Source organism: Pristiophorus japonicus, chromosome 3 (assembly GCF_044704955.1).
Source record: "Pristiophorus japonicus isolate sPriJap1 chromosome 3, sPriJap1.hap1, whole genome shotgun sequence".
Classification (NCBI taxonomy): domain Eukaryota; kingdom Metazoa; phylum Chordata; class Chondrichthyes; family Pristiophoridae; genus Pristiophorus; species Pristiophorus japonicus.
This window is the reverse complement of record NC_091979.1, coordinates 4,765,165-4,782,045: the sequence shown is the minus strand read 5'-3', so window position 1 is coordinate 4,782,045 and position 16,881 is coordinate 4,765,165. Positions and strand designations below refer to the sequence as shown.

Sequence of the window (16,881 nt, the reverse complement as noted above, 5' to 3'; positions counted from 1 at the left end):
TTCTAGACTCCCCAGCCCGGGGGAAACACCCTCCCTGCATCTACCCTGTCAAGCCCTGTAAGAATTTACACAACCTCAAGATGTCTCAAAGTGCTTTACAGCTAATTAAGTACTTTTCTTTTGGAGTGTGATCACTGCTATAATGTGGGAAATGGAGTAATCAATTTGTGCACAGCAAGATCCCACAAACAGCAATGAGATAAATGACCAGATAATCTCTTTATTAACGATGTTGGTTAATGGATAAATATTGGCCCAGGACACCGGGGCAAACTCTCCTCCTTGCTCTTCGAAATAGTGGCCATGGGATCTTTTTCATCCACCTGAGAGAGCAGACGGGGCCTCGGTTTAATGTCTCATCTGAATGACGGCACCTCCGACAGTGCAGCACTCCCTCAGTACTGCACTGGGAGTGTCATCCTGGATTACGTGCACAAGTCTGTGGACTGGGACTTGAAGCCACAACTGTAATGTATTTGCTTCCTGGGTTCTTGGCTTAAGAATTCATAGCAACACATTGCTATTAAGAACGAGTTGGTTTATTAGCAAAGGTGTAACAATCACACTACACATTACCAGTTCATCCACCAGGCTCACAATGACCTGCCCCATCGTAGATACCCCGAACCCCCTAAGATACTGAGGGGGCTGGACAGGGTAGATGCAGTGAGAATGTTTCCCCTCGTGGGGGAATCTAGAACTAGGGGGCAGAGTCTCAGAATAAGGGGTCGCCCATTTAGAACTGAGATGAGGAGGAATGTCTTCTCTCAGAGGGTTGTAAATCTGTGGAATTCTCTGCCCCAGAGAGCTGTGGAGGCTGGGTCATTGAATATATTTAAGGTGGCGATAGACAGATTTTTGAACGATAAGGGAGTGAAGGGTTATGGGGAATGGGCAGGGAAGTGGAGCTGAGCCCAAGATCAGATCAGCCATGGTCTTATTAAATGGCAGCACTTAAATGGCCTACTCCTGCCCCTATTTCTTATGTTGTAACCCAACTGGCTGGGGTTTTATTGAGCCTCGTGAACGTCACGTGACTGGCTGAGCCACTCCCGACTGCCACTCATAAGCACCGATCCCTGCGGCACCCGATCACTGATTGCCAACCCGAGAATGAACCATTTATCCCGACTCTCTATTTTCTGTTAGTTAGCCAATCCTCTATCCATGTTAATATATTACCCCCAACCCCATGAACTTTTATCTTGTGCAGTAACCTTTTATGTGGCACCTTGCCAAATGCCTTCTGGAAATCCAAATACACCACATCCACTGGTTCCCCTTTATCCACCCTGCGCATTACATCCTCAAAGAACTCCAGAAAGCTTGTCAAACATGAGTTCCCTTTCATAAAACTATGTTGACTCTGCTTGATTGAATTATGCTTTTCCAAATGTCCTGTTACTGCTTCCTTAATAATGGACTCCAACATTTTCCCAACCACAGATGTTGGGCTAACTGGTCTATAGTTTCCTGCTTTTTGTCTGCCTCCTTTTTTTAAATAGGGGCGTTACATTTGCAGTTTTCCAATCTGCTGGGACCTCCCCAGAATCCAGGGAATTTTGGTAGATTACAACCAATGCATCCACTATCTCTGCAGCCACTTCTTTTAAGACCCCAGGATGCAGGCCGTCAGGTCCAGGAGACTTGTCCACCTTTAGTCCCATTATTTTACCGAGTACTACTTGATTAGTTCCTCCCTCCCTACAGCCCCTTGATAATCCCCTATTGGGATGTTTTTAATGCCTTCTACCGTGAAGACCAATACAAAATATTTGTTCAAAGTCTCTGCCATTTCCCTGTTCCCCCATTATTAATTCCCCAGTCTCACCCTCTAAGGGACCAACATTTACTTTAGCCACTCTTTTCCTTTTTATGTACCTGTAGAAACCCTTACTATCTGTTTTTATATTTCGTGCTAGTTTACTTTCATAATCTATCTTCCCTCTCTCCTCTCTATCATTTTTTTTAGTCGTTCTTTGCTGGTTTTTAAAAGTTTCCCAATCCTCTGGCCTCCCACTAGTCTTGGCCACATTGTATGCCCTTGTTTTCAATTTGATACCCTCCCTTATTTCCTGAGTTAGCCACGGATGGTTATCCCTTCTCTTAGTCTTTTCTTCTCACTGGAATATATTTTTATTCAGAGTTATGAAATATCTCCTTAAATGTCTGCCACTGTTCATCAACCGTTCTACACTTTAGTCTATTTTCCCAGTCCACTTTAGCCAACTCTGCCCTCATAACTTTATAGTCTCCTTTGTTTAAGCTTAGGACTTAGGGCTTGACTTCTCGTCAGAATGATGACAAGTGATCTGCTTCTGCCAGATTTTCACATGCCTGAACTGAGTGATGTTCGATCCAACCCAAGGCTGTTGAAAGGTAAAGCCATTACCCAAAAGCCATGTACCGCAACTGTGTGGGACAGGCTCAATGGACTAGATGGTCTTCACCTGTCTGACATTGTTCGTATGTTCGTAAAATGCCAAAAGGCCCCTTTGACCAGGATGCGCTGTCAGAAAGAGCCTCCATTTCTATAGCACTTCTCCCAACCTCAGGACGCCCCAAAGTGCTTTACAGCCAATGAAATACTTTTGAAGTGTAGTCACTGTTGTACTGTGGGAAATGTCATGTATCCTACATGGCTATTGTTGGTACTATTACAAGGTGTGCCACCAGAGGGCACCGCAGTGGGAGACTTGTAGGTTACCTGTACAGGTATGCCTAGTATAAAAGGCAGGCCACCAGGTGTGATCCTCACTCTGGAATTATCAGTAAAGGACTACAGTCACTACAGTTCAAGTACAACACATTGCCTCGTGGAGTCATTATTAGAGTATCTAAGGACACAACAGGAAACGTGGAAGTCAATTTTCCCCGTCTGGCCTCTCGGTTGGATATAAAGTATCCCTGGGGTGTTCTCCCCGGTGTCCTGGCCAAACAGATTTGATCGAGCTGTTCAAAATCATGAGGGGTCCGGACAGAGTAGATAGAGAGAAATGAGGAGGGATGACATGTTAGAGGGAACATCAAATGAAGCCAGATGGGTCAAACTGAAGAATAAAAAAGGGGCGATCACACTGCTGGGCGTGTACTACAGACCCCGAAACAGTGGGAGGGAGATAGAGGAGCAAATATGTTGGCAAATTTCTGAGAAGTGCAAAAACCCTAGGGCAGTAATGGTAGGGGATTTCAACTATCCTAATATTAACTGGGACAACATTAGTGTGAAGGGTATAGAGGGTGCGGAATTCCTAAACTGCATTCAGGAGAACTTTTTTAGTCATTATGTAAAAAGTCCAACACGGGAGGGGGCGGTTCTGGATTTAGTTTTGGCGAATGAAGTTGGGCAGGTGGAAGGGGTATCAGTGGGAGAGCATTTAGGTGCCAGTGACAATAATTCAGTCAGATTTAAGGTAGTTATGGAAAAGGACAAGGATAGACCAGGAATAAAAGTTCTCAATTGGGGAAAAGGCAACTTTGCGAAGCTGAGATGTGATTTGTCCACAGTAGACTGGAAACAGCTACTTAAAGGTAAATCAGTGTCAGAGCAGTGGGAGGCATTCAAGGAGATCCGGAGGGTTCAGGGCAAGTATGTGCCTTTAAAGAAAAAGGGTGGGACTAACAAATCTGGGGCCCCCTGGATATCAAGGGACATACAGGGTAGGATAAAAGGGAAGCTTATGATAGATACCGAGGGCTAAATACTGCAGAATCTCTGGAGTATAGAAAGACCAGGGGTGGAATTAAAAAGGATATTAGGGATGCTAATGAAGAGCATGAAAAATTCTTGGCAAGTAAAATCAAGGAAATCCCAAAGATGTTTTATAAATATATTAAAGAGTAAGAGGATAACTAAAGAAAGGGTAGGGCCTATTAGAGACCATGAGGGTAATTTGCAGATGACACAAAGATTAGTGGGAAAGCGGGTTGTGTAGAGGACACAGAGAGGCTGCAAAGAGATTTAGATAGGTTAAGCGAATGGGCTGAGGTTTGGCAGATGGAATACAATGTCGGAAAGTGTGAGGTCATCCACCTTGGGAAAAGAAACAGTAAAGGGGAATATTATTTGAATGGGGAGAAATTACAACATGCTGAGGTGCAGAGGGACCTGGGGGTCCTTGTGCATGAATCCCAAAAAGTTAGTTTGCAGGTGCAGCAGGTAATCAGGAAGGCGAATGGAATGTTGGCCTTCATTGCGAGAGGGATGGAGTACAAAAGCAGGGAGGTCCTTCTGCAACTGTATAGGGTATTGGTGAGGCCGCACCTGGAGTACTGCATGCAGTTTTGGTCACCTTACTTAAGGAAGGATATACTGGCTTTGGAGGGGGTACAGAGACGATTCACGAGGTTGATTCCGGAGATGAGAGGGTTACCTTATGATGATAGATTGAGTAGACTGAGTCTTTACTCGTTGGAGTTCAGAAGGATGAGGGGTGATCTTATAGAAATATTTAAAATAATGAAAGGGATAGACAAGATAGAGGCAGAGAGGTTGTTTCCACTGGTAGGGGAGACTAGAACTAGGGGACACAGCCTCAAAATACGGGGGAGTTAATTTAAAACCGAGTTGAAAAGGAATTTCTTCTCCCAGAGGGTTTTGAATCTGTGGAATTCTCTGCCCAAGGAAGCAGTTGAGGCTAGCTCATTGAATGTATTCAAGTCACAGATAGATCGATTTTTAACCAATAAGGGAATTAAGGGTTATGGGGACCGGGCGGGTAAGTGGAGCTGAGTCCACGGCCAGATCAGCCACGATCTTATTGAATGGCGGAGCAGGCTCGAGGGGCTAGACGGCCTACTCATGTTCCTAATTCTTATGTTCTTATGTATCTGTGTGTGGAGGCGGAAGATGTGGGTATGGTGCTTAATGAATACTTTGCGCCTGTTTTCACAAAAGAAAGGGGCGGTGCAGACACTGCTATCGGGGAAAAGTGTGAAATATTAGATGAAATAAACATACTGAGAGAGGAGGTAAGTATCAAGGGCTTTAGCAGCTTTGAGAGTGGATAAGTCCCCGGGCCCGGATGAAATGTATCCCAGGCTGTTAAGTGAAGCAAAAGAGGAAATAGCAGAGGCTCTGACTATCATTTTCCAATCCTCTCTGGCTACAAGTGAGGTGCCAAAGGACTGGAGGACATAGAAACATAGAAACATGGAAAATAGGTGCAGGAGTAGGCCATTCGGCCCTTCGAGCCTGCACCGCCATTCAATAAGATCATGGCTGATTATTCCCTCAGTACCCCTTTCCTGCTTTCTCTCCATACCCCTTGATCCCCTTAGCTGTAAGGGCATATCTAACTCCCTTTTGAATATATCCAATGAACTGGCAGCAACAACTCTCTGCGACAGGGAATTCCACAGGTTAACAACTCTCTGAGTGAAGAAGTTTCTCCTCATCTCAGTCCTAAATGGCCCACCCCGTATCCTAAGACCATGTCCCCTGGTTCTGGACTTTCCCAACATCAGGAACATTCTTCCCGCATCTAACCGTCAGAATCTTATACGTTTGTATGAGATCCCCTCTCATCCTTCTAAACTCCAGTGAATAAAGGCCCAGTTGATCCAGTCTTTCCTCATATGACAGTCCAGCCATCCCTGGAATCAGTCTGGTGAACCTTTGCTGCACTCCCTCCATAGCAAGAACGTCCTTCCTCAGATTAGGATACCAAAACTGAGGCCCTGTACAACTGCAGTAAGACCTCCCTGTTCCTATAATCAAATCCCCTAGCTATGAAGGCCAACATACCATTTGCCTTCTTCACCGCCTGCTGTACCTGCATGCCAGCCTTCAATGACCGATGAACCATGACACCCAGGTCTCGTTGCGCCTCCACTTTTCCTAATCTGCCGCAATTCAGATAATATTCTGCCTTCGTGTTTTTGACCCCAAAATGGATAACCTCACATTTATCCACATTATACTGCATTTGCCATGCATTTGCCCACTCACCAACCTGTCCAAGTCACCTTGCAGCCTCTTAGCGTCCCTCTCACAGCTCACACTGCCACCCAGTTTAGTGTCATCTGCAAACTTGGAGATATTACACTCATTCCTTCATCCAAATCGTTAATGTATATTGTAAAGGGCTGGGGTCCCAGCACTGAGCCCTGCGGCACTCCACGAATCACTGCCTGCCATTCTGAAAAGGACCCGTTTATCCCAACTCTCTGCTTCCTGTCTGCCAACCAGTTCTCTATCCATGTCAGTATATTACTTCCAATACCATGCGCTTTGATTTTGCACACCAATCTCTTGTGCGGGACCTTGTCAAAAGCCTTTTGAAAGTCCAAATACACCACATCCACTGGTTCTCCTTGTCCACTCTACTGGTTACATCCTCAAAAAATTCCAGAAGATTCGTCAAGCATGATTTCCCGTTCATAAATCCATGCTGACTTGGACCGATCCTGTCACTGCTTTCCAAATGTACTGCTATTTCATCCTTAATAATTGATTCCAACATTTTCCCTACCACTGATGTCAGGCTAACCGGTCTATAATTACCCATTTTCTCTCTCCCTCCTTTTTTAAAAAGTGGTTTTACATTAGCTACCCTCCAGTCCATAGGAACTGATCCAGAGTAGATAGACTGTTGGAAAATGATCACCAATGCATCCACTATTTCTATTTCTAAGGCCACTTCCTTAAGTACTCTGGGATGCAGACTATCAGGCCCCGGTGATTTATCGGCTTTCAATCCCATCAATTTCCCTAAGACAATTTCCCGCCTAATAAGGGTATCCTTCCCAGTTCCTCATTCTCACTCGACGCATTGTCCCCTCGTATATTCGGAAGGTTATTTGTATCTTCCTTCATGAAGACAGAACCAATGTATTTGTTCAATTGGTCTGCCATTTCTTTGCCCCATTATAAATTCACCTGAATCCGACTGCAAGGGACCTACATTTGACTTCACTAATTTTTTTTCTCTTCACATATTTATAGATGCTTTTGCAGTCAGTTTTTATGTTCCCTGAAAGCTTCCTCTCATACTCTATTTTCCCCCTCTTAATTAAACACTTAGTCCTCCTCTGTTGAATTCGAAATTTCTCCCAGTCCTCAGGTTTGTTACTTTTTTTAGCCATGGTTTTAACACTATCCTTAATTTCCCTTGTTAGCCACGGTTGAGCCACCTTCCCCATTTTATTTTTACTCCAGAGAGGGATGTACAATTTCTGAAGTTCATCCATGTGTTCTTTATATGTTTGCCATTGCTTATCCACCGTCAACCCTTTAAGTATCAGTTGCCAGTCTATTCTAGCCAATTCACACCTCATACGTCGAAGTTACCTTTCCTTAAGTTCAGGACCCTAGTTTCCGAACTAACTGTGTCACGCTCCATCTTAATAAAGAATTCTACCATATTATGGTCACTCTTCCCCAAGGGGCCTCACACAACAAGATTGCTAATTAGTCCCTTCTCATTACACATCACCCAGTCTAGGATGGCCAGCTCTCTAGTTGGTTCCTTGACATATTGGTCTAGAAAACCATCCCTAATACACCACAGGAAATCCTCCTCCACCGCATTGCTACCAGTTTGGTTAGCCCAATCAATATGGAGATTAAAGTCGCCCATGATAACTGCTGTACCTTTATTGCACGCATCCCTAATTTCTTGTTTGATGCTGTCCCCAACCTCACTACTACTGTTTGGTGGTCTGTGCACAACTCCCACTAGCCTTTTCTGCCCTTTGGTATTCCGCAGGACTGATAATATGGTACCTTTGTTTAAGAAGGGAGAAAGGGAGAGGCCGAGTAATTACAGGCCAGTCAGCCCAACCTCAGTTGTGGGAAAATTATTGGAAAAAATCCTGAGGGACAGGATAAATCTTCACTTAAAAAAGACATGGATTAATCAAGGACAGTCAGCATGGATTTGTTCAGGGAAAGTCGTATCTGACTAACTTGATTGAATTTTTCGAGGAGGTAACCAGAGGAGGGTCAATGAGGGCAGTGCGTATGATGTAGTGTATATGGGTTTTAGCAAAGCTTTCAATAAGGTCCCACATAGCAGACTGGTCACAAAAGGAAAAGTCCTTGAGATCCAGGGTAAAGTGGCAAGTTGGATCGAAAATTGGCTTGGAGATAGGAAGCAAAGGGTAATGGTTGATGGGTGTTTTTGCGACTGGAAGGATGTTTCCAATGGGATTCCGCAGCGCTCAGTACTGGGTCCCTTGATTTTTGAGATATACATCAATGATCTAGACTTGAATATAGAGGGTATGATTCAGAAGTTTGCAGATGAAACTAAAATCGGCTGTGTGGTTGATAATGAAGAAGAAAGCTGACGACCGTAGGAAGATATCAATCAACGGGTCTGGTGGGCAGAACAGTGGCAAGTGGAATTTAGTACCGAGAAGTGTGAGGAGGGCTAACATAGAAACATAGAAAATAGGTACAGGAGTAGGTCATTCGGCCCTTCGAGCCTGCACCACCATTCAATAAGATCATGGCTGATCATTCACCTCAGTACCCCTTTCCTGCTTTCTCTCCATACCCCTTCATCCCTTTAACCGCAAGGGCCACATCTAACTCCATCTTGAATATATCCAACGAACTGGCCTCAACAACTTTCTCTGGCAGAGAATTCCACAGGGTCACAATTCTCTGAGTGAAGAAGTTTCTCCTCATCTCGGTCCTAAATGGCTTACCCCTTATCCTTAGACTGTGACCCCTGGTTCTGGACTTCCCCAACATCGGGAACATTTTTCCTGCATCTAACTTGTCCAGTCCCGTCAGAATTTTATAAGTTTCTATGAGATCCCTCTCTTTCTTCTAAATTCCAGTGAATATAAGCCTAGTCGATCCAGTCTTTCTTCATATGTCAGTCCCACCATCCCGGGAATCAGTCTGGTGAATCTTCGCTGCACTCCCTCAATAGCAAAAATGTATTTCCTGAGATTAGCAGACCAAAACTGTACATAATATTCAAGGTGAGGCCTCACCAAGGCCCTGTACAACTGCAGTAAGACCTCCCTGCTCCTATACTCAAATCCCCTCGCTATGAAGGCTAACATGCCATTTGCCTTCTTCACTGCCTGCTGTACCTGCATGACAACTTTCATTGACTGATGTACCATGACACCCAGGTCTCGTTGCACCTCCCCTTTTCCTAATCTGCCACCATTCAGATAATATTCTGCCTTCGTGTTTTTGCTACCAAAGTGGATAACCTCACATTTATCTACATTATACTGCATCTGCCATGCATTTGCCCACTCACCTAACCTGTCCAAGTCACCCTGCAGCCTCTTAGCGTCCTCCTCACAGCTCACACCGCCACCTAGCTTAGTGTCATCTGCAAACTTGGAGATATTCAATTCCTTTGTCTAAATCATTAATGTATATTGTAATGTATATTGCGGTACCCCACTAGTCACTGCCTGCCATTCTGAAAAGGATCTGTTTATCCCGACTCTCTGCTTCCTGTCTGCCAACCAGTTCTCTATCCATGTCAATACATTACCCCCAATACCATGTGCTTTAGTTTTGCACACTAATTTTCCAAACACAATTTCTCGCCTAATAAGGATATCCTTCAGTTCCTCCTTCTCACTAAACCCTCGGTCTCCTAGTATTTTCGGAAGGTTATTTGTGTCTTCCTTCGTGAAGACAGAATAAAGTATTTGTTCAATTGGTCTGCCATTTCTTTGTTCCCCATTATAAATTCACCTGATTCTGACTGCAAGGGACCTACGTTTGTCTTCACTAATCTTTTTCTCTTCACATATCTATAGAAGCTTTTGCAGTCAGTTTTTATGTTCCCTCAAGCTTCCCATCATACAACGGTCAGCATACGTTAAAAAAATCCATGCACAGGCATCTTCCACCCCCTCAACTGGAGTTCAGGACTGGAACATCAGGTCCTTCATTGAAACATCTGTGAACTCGTGTGGAAGCAAGTCATCCTCGTTCGAGGGACCGCCTATGATGATGACTCTCATACTCTATTTTCCCCCTCCTAATTAAACCCTTGGTCCTCCAATGCTGAATTCTAAATTTTTCCCAGTTCTCAAGTTTGCTACATTTTCTGACCAACTTATAAGCCTCTTCCTTGGATTTAACACGATCCCTAATTTCCCTTGTTAGCCACGGTTGAGCCACCTTCCCCGTTTTATTTTTACGCCAGACAGGCATATACAATTGTTGATGATCATCTATGTGATCTTTAAATGTTTGCCTATCCATCGTCAACCCTTTAAGTATCATTCGCCAGTCTATCCTAGCCAATTCACGTCTCATCCCATCAAAGTTACCTTTCTTTAAGTTCAGGACTCTAGTCTCTGAATTAACTGTGTCACTCTCCATCTTAATAAAGAATTCTACCATATTATGATCACTCTTCCCCAAGGGGCCTCGCAAAACAAGATTGCTAATTAGTCCTTTCTCATTACACATCACCCAGTCTAGGATGGCCAGCTCTCTATTTGGTTCCTCGACATAATGGTCTCGAAAACCATCCCTTATACACTCCAGGAAATCCTCCTCCACCGTATTGCTACCAGTTTGGTTAGCCCAATCTATATATAGATTAAAGGCTCCCAGGGAATACACATTAAATGGTAGGATACTGAGAAGTGTAGAGGAACAACGGGACCTTGGAGTGCATGTCCATGGATCCCTGAAGGTAGCAGGTCAGGTAGATAAGGTGGTTAAGGCATATGGAATGCTTGCCTTTATTCACTGATGCATAGAATACAAGAGCAAGGAGGTTATGGTTCAACTGCATAAAACACTGGTTAGGCCACAGCTGGAGTACTGTGTGTAGTTCTGGTCACTGCATTACAGGAAAGACATGATTGCACTGGAGAGGGTACAGAGGTGATTTACGAGGATGTTGCCTAGACTGGAGAATTTTAGCTATGGGGAAAGATCGGATAAGCTGGGGTTGTTTTCATTGGAAAAGAGGAGGCTGAGGGGAGAACTCATTCAGGTGTATAAAATTATGAGGGGCTTGGATAGAGTGGATCGGAAGGGCCTATTTAGAAACATGGAAACATAGAAACTAGGTGCAGGAGTAGGCCATTCGGCCCTTCGAGCCTGCATCGCCATTCAATAAGATCATGGCTGATCATTCACCTCAGTATCTCTTTCTTGCTTTCTCTCCATACCCCTTGATCCCTTTAGACTTAAGTGCCATATCTAACTCCCTCTTGAATATATCCAATAAACTGGCATCAACAACTCTCTGCGGCAGGGAATTCCACAGGTTAATAACTCTCTGAGTGAAGAAGTTTCTCCTCATCTCGGTCCTAAATGGCTTACCCCTTATCCTTAGACTGTGTCCCTTGGTTTTGGACTTCCCCAACATCAGGAACATTCTACCCACATCTAACCTGTCCCCTCCCATCAGAATCTTATATGTTGCTATGAGATCCCCTCTCATCCTTCTAAACTCCAATGTATACAGGCCCAGTTGATCCAGTCTCTCCTCGTATGTCAGTCCAGCCATCCTGGGAATCAGTCTGGTGAACCTTCGCTGCACTCCCTCAATAGCAAGAACGTCCTTCCTCAGATTAGGAGACCTAAACTGAACACAATATTCCAGGTGAGGCCTCACCAAGGCCCTGTACAACTGCAGTAAGACCTCTCTGCTCCTATACTGAAATAACCTAGCTATGAAGGCCAACATACCAATTGCCTTCTTCACCGCCTGCTGTACCTGTATGCCAATTTCAATGACTGATGAACCATGACACCAAGGTCTCATTGCACCTCCCCTTTTCCTAATCTGCCGCCATTCAGATAATATTCTGTCTTCGCGTTTTTGCCCCCAAAGAACATAAGAACATAAGAATTAGGAACATGAGTAGGCCATCTAGCCCCTCGAGCCTGCTCCGCCATTCAATAAGATCATGGCTGATCTGGCCGTGGACTCAGCTCCACTTACCCGCCCGCTCCCCATAACCCTTAATTCCCTTATTGGTTAAAAATCTATCTATCTGTGACTTGAATACATTCAATGAGCTAGCCTCAACTGCTTCCTTGGGCAGAGAATTCCACAGATTCACAACCCTCTGGGAGAAGAAATTCCTTCTCAACTCGGTTTTAAATTGGCTCCCCCGTATTTTGAGGCTGTGCCCCCTAGTTCTAGTCTCCCCGACCAGTGGAAACAACCTCTCTGCCTCTATCTTTTCTATCCCTTTCATTATTTTAAATGTTTCTATAAGATCACCCCTCATCCTTCTGAACTCCAATGAGTAAAGACCCAGTCTACTCAATCTATCATCATAAGGTAACCCCCTCATCTCCGGAATCAGCCTAGTGAATCATCTCTGTACCCCCTCCAAAGCCAGTATATCCTTCCTTAAGTAAGGTGACCAAAACTGTACGCAGTACTCCAGGTGCGGCCTTACCAATACCCTAACCTCACATTTATCCACATTATACTGCATCTGCCATGCATTTGCCCACTCACCTAACCTGTCCAATCACCCTGCAGCCTCTTAGCGTTCCCCTCCCAGCTCAAACCGCCACGCAGTTTAGTGTCATCTGCAAACTTGGAGATATTACACTCAATTCCTTCATCTAAATCATTGACGTATATTGTAAGGAGCTGGGGTCACAGCACTGAGCCCTGCCCTGCGGCACCCCACTAGTCACTGCCTGCCATTCTGAAAAGGACCCATTTATCCCGACTCTCTGCTTCCTGTCTGCCAACCAGTTCTCTATCCACGTCAGTATATTACCCCCAATACCATGTGCTTTGATTTTGCACACCAATCTCTTGTGTGGGACCTTGTCAAAAGCCTTTTGAAAATCCAAATACACCACATCCACTGGTTCTCCCTTGTCCACTCTACTAGTTACATCCTCAAAAAATTCCAGAAGATTCGTCAAGCATGAGTTCCCTTTCATAAATCCATGCTGACTTGGACCGATCCTATCACTGCTTTTCAAATGTGCTGCTATTTCATCCTTAATAATTGATTCCAATATTTTCCCCACCACTGATGTCAGGCTAACCGGTCTATAATTACTTGCTTTCTCTCTCCCTCCCTTTTTAAAAAGTGGTGTTACATTAGCTACCCTCCAGTCCATAGGAACTGATCCAGAATCGATAGACTGTTGGAAAATGATCACCAATCCATCACTTCCTTAAGTACTCTGGGATGCAGACTATCAGGCCACGGGGATTTATCGGCCTTCAATCCCATCAATTTCTTTAACACAATTTCCCGCCTAATAAAGATATCCTTCAGTTCCTCCTTCTCACTAGAACCTCGGTCCCAGAGTACATCCGGAAGGTTATTTGTGTCTTCCTTCGTGAAGACAGAACCAAAGTATTTGTTCAATTGTTCTGCCATTTCTTTGTTCCCCATTATAAATTCACCTGATTCTGACTGCAAGGGACCTACGTTTGTCTTCACTAATCTTTTTCCCTTCACATATCTATAGAAGCTTTTGCAGTCAGTTTTTATGTTCCCGGCAAGCTTCCTCTCATACTCTATTTCCCCCCTCCTAATTAAACTCTTTGTCCTCATCTGTTGAATTCTAAATTTCTCCCAGTCCTCAGGTTTGCTGCTTTTTCTGGCCAATTTATATGCCTCTTCCTTGACTTTAACACTATCCTTAATTTCCCTTGTTAGCCACGGTTGAACCACCTTCCCCGTTTTATTTTTACTCCAGATAGGGATGTACAATTGCTGAAGTTCATCCACGTGATCTTTAAATGTTTGCCATTGCCTATCCACCGTCAACCCTTTAAGTATCATTTGCCACTGTATTCTAACCAATTCACACCTCAAACCATCGAAGTTACCTTTCCTTGAGTTCAGGACCCTAGTTTCTGAATTCACTGTGTCACTCTCCATCTTAATAAAGAATTCTAATAATATTATGGTCATTCTTCCCCCTGGGGTCTCGCACAACAAGATTGCTAATTAGTCCTTTCTCATTACACACCACCCAGTCTAGGATGGCCAGCCCTCTGGTTGGTTCCTCGACATATTGGTCTCGAAAACCATCCCTAATACACTCCAGGAAATCCTCCTCCACCGCATTGCTACCAGTTTGGTTAGCCCAATTAATATGTAGATAAAGTCGCCCATGATAACTGCTGTACCTTTATTGCACACATCCCTTATTTCTTGTTTGATGCTGTCCCCAACCTCACTACTACTGTTTGGTGGTCTATACACAACTCCCACTAGCGTTTTCTGCCCCTTGGTATTCCGTAGCTCCACTCATACCAATTCCACATCATCCAAACTAATGTCCCTCCTTACTATTGCATTAATTTTCTCTTTAACCAGCAATGCTACCCCGCCTCCTTTTCCTCTCTGTCTATCCTTATTTAGCGGAGGGGTCAACAACCAGGGGCATCGATTTAAATTAATGGGGGGAGGTTTAGAGGGGATTGGAGGGGGTGGGGGTCTGGAACTCACGGCCTGAAAGGGTGGTAGAGGCAGAAACCCTCACCACATTTAAAAAGTACTTGGATGTGCACCTGAAGTGCCGTAACCTACAGGGCTACGGACCGAGAGCTGGAAAGTGGGATTAGGCTGGGTAGCTCTTGGTCGGCCGGCGTGGACACGATGGGCCGAATGGCCTCCTCCTGTGCTGTAAAATTCTCTGATTCTATGAAACTGTTCCCATTGGGGGAAGGGTGCAGAATCAGAGGACACAGATTTCAGGTGATTGGCAAAAGAGCCTGAGGTGACATGAGGAAAAACCATTTTATACAACGAGTGGTTATGATTTGGAATGTGCAGCCTGACAGGGTGATGGTTGATTCAATCATGGCTTTCGAAAGGAAACTGGATAAATACTTGGGAGAAAAAATTGCGGACATATGGGGAAAGCGGGAAAAAATATCAGTGAAATGATTTGCAACCAGTTTGAAGAAAAAACAAAGGACTGGTTATATCGACCCATGGGAGGACAGGCGCACCAACATTAGCGTCCTTGACCAGGCCAACATCCCCAGCATTGAAGCACTGACCACACTCGACCAGCTCCGCTGGTCAGGCCACATTGTCCGCATGCCAGACACGAGACTCCCAAAGCAAGCGCTCTACTCGGAACTCCTTCACGGCAAACGAGCCCCAGGTGGGCAGAGGAAACGTTACAGGGACACCCTCAAAGCCTCCCTGATAAAGTGCAACATCCCCACCGACACCTGGGAGTCCCTGGCCAAAGACCGCCCTAAGTGGAGGAAGTGCATCCGGGAGGGCGCTGAGCACCTCGAGTATCGTCGCCGAGAGCATGCAGAAACCAAGCGCAGGCAGCGGAAGGAGCGTGTGGCAAACCAATCCCACCCTCCCCTTCCCTCAACCACTGTCTGTCCTACCTGTGACAGGGACTGTGGCTCTCGTATTGGACTGTTCAGCCACCTAAGGACTCATTCTAAGAGTGAAAGCAAGTCTTCCTCGATTCCGAGGGACTGCTTATGACTGGGGTTAAAAGGGTTAAATTACGCTGCATAGATTAGGCTTGCATACCTTGTGTGTAGAAGATTAAGGGGTGATCTAATTGGGGTGTTTAAGGTCATTAAAGGATTTGACAGGGTAGGTAGACTATTTCCTCTGCCTTCATTACTTCTAGACTTGACTATTCCAATGCACTTCTGGCTGGCCTCCCACATTCTACTCATCTGTCCATGTCCTAACTCGCACCAAATCCCGCTCACCAATTACCCCTGTGCTCGCCGACCTACATTGGCTCCCGGGTAAGCAACAACTCGATCCCTCCATGGCTTTGCCCCTCCCTATCTCTGTAGAAACATAGAAACATAGAAAATAGGTGCAGGAGTAGGCCATTCAGCCCTTCTAGCCTGCATCACCATTCAATGAGTTCATGGCTGAACATGCAACTTCAGTACCCCATTCCTGCTTTCTCACCATACCCCTTGATCCCCCGAGTAGTAAGGACTACATCTAACTCCTTTTTGAATATATTTAGTGAATTGGCCTCAACAACTTTCTGTGGTAGAGAATTCCACAGGTTCACCACTCTCTGGGTGAAGAAATTCCTTCTCATCTCGGTCTTAAATGGCTTCCCCCTTATCCTTAGACTGTGTCCCCTGGTTCTGGACTTCCCCAACATTGGGAACATTCTTCCTGCATCTAACTTGTCCAACCCCGTCAGAATTTTAAATGTTTCCATGAGGTACCCTCTCATTCTTCTGAACTCCAGTGCATACAAGCCCAGTTGATCCAGTCTTTCTTGATAGGTCAGTCCCGCCATCCCGGGAATCAGTCTGGTGAACCTTCGCTGCACGCCCTCAATAGCAAGAATGTCCTTCCTCAGGTTAGGAGACCAAAACTGAACACAGTAGTCCAGGTGTGGCCTCACCAAGGCCCTGTACAACTGTAGCAACACCTCCCTGCCCCTGTACTCAAATCCCCTCGCTATGAAGGCCAACGTGCCATTTGCTTTCTTAACCGCCTGCTGTACCTGCATGCCAACCTTCAATGACTGATGTACCATGACACCCAGATCTCTTTGCACCTCCCCTTTTCCTAATCTGTCACCATTCAGATAATAGTCTGTCTCTCTGTTTTTACCACCAAAGTGGGTAACCTCACATTTATCCACATTATACTTCATCTGCCATGCATTTGCCCACTCACCTAACCTATCCAAGTCGCTCTGCAGCCTCATAGCATCCTCCTCGCAGCTCACACTGCCACCCAACTTAGTGTCATCCGCAAATTTGGAGATACTACATTTAATCCCCTCGTCTAAATCATTAATATACTGTGTAAACAGCTGGAGCCCCAGCACAGAACCTTGCGGCACCCCACTAGTCACTGCCTGCCATTCTGAAAAGTACCCATTTACTCCTACTCTTTGCTTCCTGTCTGACAACCAGTTCTCAATCCATGTCAGTACACTACCCCCAATCCCATGTGCTTTAACTTTGCACATTAATC

At 45.1% G+C, this 16,881-nt stretch overlaps 1 protein-coding gene across 1 annotated transcript in view; it reads right to left on the bottom strand.

The window, feature by feature from the left end:
- LOC139256651 (gap junction gamma-1 protein-like) overlaps positions 1–16,881 on the bottom strand; it is a 95,402-nt gene that overhangs the window by 30,785 nt on the left and 47,736 nt on the right. The gene's annotated exons all lie outside the window — the stretch shown is intronic.